Source organism: Syngnathus scovelli, chromosome 11 (assembly GCF_024217435.2).
Source record: "Syngnathus scovelli strain Florida chromosome 11, RoL_Ssco_1.2, whole genome shotgun sequence".
NCBI classification, from domain to species: Eukaryota; Metazoa; Chordata; class Actinopteri; order Syngnathiformes; family Syngnathidae; genus Syngnathus; species Syngnathus scovelli.
The window spans coordinates 13,399,054-13,402,442 of record NC_090857.1 but is presented as its reverse complement, the minus strand read 5'-3'; the positions used below and the strand labels follow the sequence as shown (position 1 = coordinate 13,402,442).

The following is a 3,389-nucleotide window of genomic DNA, read 5'->3' as shown; positions in this document are numbered from 1 at the left end:
TCTGGGTGTGGTGAAATTTGTCCTCTGCATTTAACCCATCCCCATGTGATTTTGATCCATCCCCTGGGGGAGAGGGGAGCAGTGAGCAGCAGCGGTGCTGCGCTCGGGAATCATTTGGTGATCTAACCCCCCAATTCCAACCCTTAATGCTGAGTGCCAAGCAGGGAGGCAATGGGTCCCATTTTTATAGTCTTTGGTATGACCCGGCCGGGGTTTGAACCTACAACCTTCCAGTCTCAGGGCGGACACTCTACTACTAGGCCACTGAGCTATAGAATAGTCGTCTATTAGACGCCTTTTAGATGTCTATTAGACGTCTATATGTGAAAGTTTTTTTAGACGTTTATTGAGTAGACGTTCGAATGATGGCTAATCATTTGAACATCTAGACGTCTATTCAACATTGAGGTTCTCTTCAATACATTTTACCTGTGATCCTTACCTTTGTGTAGTTCCAGGATGTTGTGAAAATGCACTTGATTAGTAATGGTCCAGGGTGTGAAAATTTACATTTTTTAATACAGAAATAGTTTTCAGTAACAGTCATACTTATGTTACCTGCAAATATAAATACACTTTTAGATGTTAAAATTAACCAAAACGATAATTAAACCTAAATAAAAACATTTTTTCAAACATTATCCAACCAACACAAATATGAATATGCAATGTTTTTAAATCATATCTTTAAAAATGTATAAAATACACATACAGTATTAAAAAATGGGGGCTATTTAATAGAACAAAACTACTACGTAACAATATAAATATATACATATTTTATTTCGGATATATCAAACAAAACAACCAGCTCGGCGAAACACAACAATATAAACATCACTCTCTTGTGAGCTTTTGATAGCGTCCTTTGCTACTCAGCGCTGGAGCCCGTTTTAATTTTAAAGCCATTGCGATCCTTGTTTCATCATCCGTGGCCTCTGTGCGTGTCGCCAACAGCTTCCACAAAGATGAACTCGATGTACATCAGGCACCACGCATTGTAGACCTTGGGATTACTCTGTAAAAGAAATATGAATATGGGGGGGATAAAAACCACGACCACCTGTAAAATAGTTTTTCCTTGATGCAGCTCATGTCAGTCGCACATTTCCAACATGAAGCAATCGCACAGGAACGAGCAGACAGTTTTTTATTTTTTTTATTTACCAGCGCTATCAGAACAGTCTACCTGAGGGCCCTCTGCACGAGTCACACGAGCACAGATATTGAACGTTGTCATTATCATTTGTGTAGAGTCGACAACAGAAAAGAAATGTCAACATTGAGCGTGTTAGGGTTGATAGATTAGTTTGATCCTATGCTTATGTTGGAATGTAACCTGTAATAAATTACCTAGCTAGATTAGTTTGATCCTATGCTTATGTTTGAATGTAACCTGTAATAAATAACCTAGCTTGTCCTGTCTTCAGAGGTCAGGGGCTTCAACCCCATCCTGTCCACTCTCACCTCCACTCTCACCCCCACCCTGGTTCTCTCAATAAAAATGCTCTTGCAAGAGGCCTGAGTCAGACCTCATTCGATCATCGCTGTATGCACAGCGACGAATGACTCTCCACTTGCAGGTGTTTAAAAGGGCATACTGTCTCCCGTGTGGTTCTTGCAAAAATAAGTTAGAGTGAGCACCACTCTAACAGAGCGCAGCCACCACATCGCAAGCCTTCACTGTTGTGTTATTTTAATCTACAGTACAGATGTCAAACTAATCATACCTTTCCATGGTCTTGGAATCATGCAGGTCTTCAAATCAGCGGCCTCCTAACACAAGATTGCTTTGCAATCTGTATACAAGGAATTATGAACAGTGTCTCAGAAGAGTGGAATTAAGAGTAGACAAAATTGAATTGAGGACTTTTTTTCTTGTAAATCAAGCAAAAAAGTAACTGAAATGTCAGTAACTTTGACACTACAGCAATTAAACCAAACAGAACCCTTCAGTTTCCATTTGTAAGCTATCAAGAGTGGGGGCGGGGGACATCCAAAATTTTGACTAACCAATTCTAAGCTTAATCATGCTGTCATTCAGTCTTGCATCCTGTTTGTCATTTATTTCCTTGGACATCATGTCGAAGGTCTCCAGATCAGTCATGGGCACTGTCCACTCTCCGTGTCACATTCTGAACGAGAGTTGAGGCTCCTCAGCCCAGGGATTGCCAGAAGGGCCTCCACGATGACCTTCAGAAACTCTGAGAATAAAGAGAAATGGAAATAAAATACTGACTTAAACTACAAAATGCAATTTCTGGAGAAATTGCGTGTGAAGGCGAAGACTTTGAATCACTTCTTGGGGAATCATGCCGAATGATGTTGAAATTAGTTGAATTTTTTGAGAAATGTGGAAAATAAAAGTGTAATGCTAAATTTTGGAGAATTTGGTTGAATCTCAAATTTGAAAGTTTGGGATTTTTGGTAAGTGGGAGGTTGTGGAATAGGTAGGCCAAAGATGAACAGTTGAAAGTTGGAACAGGTTGAAACGGTTAAAAAATGTAGAAGTTAGAGCAAATCTTGAATCCCCATAGAGAATGAATGGGAATTAAAAGAAAAAGCAATTGCGCCAAACTTTTTTGAAATTTGGAACAAAAGGAAGAAAACGGCTTCAGGAGGTTCACTTTTGGGGTTAAAATGTTGAAATGGGTTAAATCGGACAAAAAATGCAAAAGTTAGCGACTAATGTAGCTATTAAGGGCAGTTAATGTTGAAATAAGGTCACTTCCGGGGTGATTTGGGTCACTTCCGGTCTATTTGGGTCACTTCCGGTTTGATTAGAGGCACTTCCGGTCTAGCTGAGGGCACTTCCGGTTTATTTGGGGTCACTTCCGGTTTAAAAAGGTCACTTCCGGTTTAAAAAGGTCTCTTCCGGTTTGATTTGGGGTAACTTCCGGTTTACCTAAGGTCACTTCCTGTTTACCTAAGGTCACTTGCGGTTTGATATGGGGCACTTCCGGTACATTCTGGGTTCATTGGGGGCACTTCCGGGTCAATCCAAGATGGCCGCCACACTGGAAGTGTGGGTGAAGGAGGTGAATATGGTAAGCATAAGGTAAACAAAGTGAATAAAGTTGGAATGGGTTGAATCGGTTGAAAAATGTGGAAAAAAGAGTAGAAAAACGAAATTGTAGAGAATTTTTGGTAAGTGGAAAGTTGTGGAATAGGCAGGCAAAGGATGAACAGTTGAATGTTGGAACGGGTTGAATCGGTTAAAAAATGTAGAAGTGAGAGCAAATGTTGAATCCCCATAGAGAATGAATGGGAATTAAAAGAAAAAGCAATTGCGCCAAAATATTTTGAAATTTGGAACAAAACGTAAAAAAACAGCTTCAGGAGGTTCACTTTTGGGGTTAAAATGTTGAAACGGGTTCAATCGGACAAAA

At 40.0% G+C, this 3,389-nt stretch overlaps 1 long non-coding RNA gene across 1 annotated transcript; it reads right to left on the bottom strand.

Annotated features, from left to right (window-relative positions):
- Positions 1-552: 552 nt before the first annotated feature.
- On the bottom strand, positions 553-2,965 carry LOC125977615 (uncharacterized). The gene is made up of 3 exons (XR_007484701.2): positions 2,014-2,965; positions 1,731-1,799; positions 553-1,018 (listed from the first exon to the last, which is right to left on the bottom strand). It is a non-coding gene; the product is annotated as an uncharacterized lncRNA (long non-coding RNA).
- Positions 2,966-3,389: the final 424 nt, after the last annotated feature.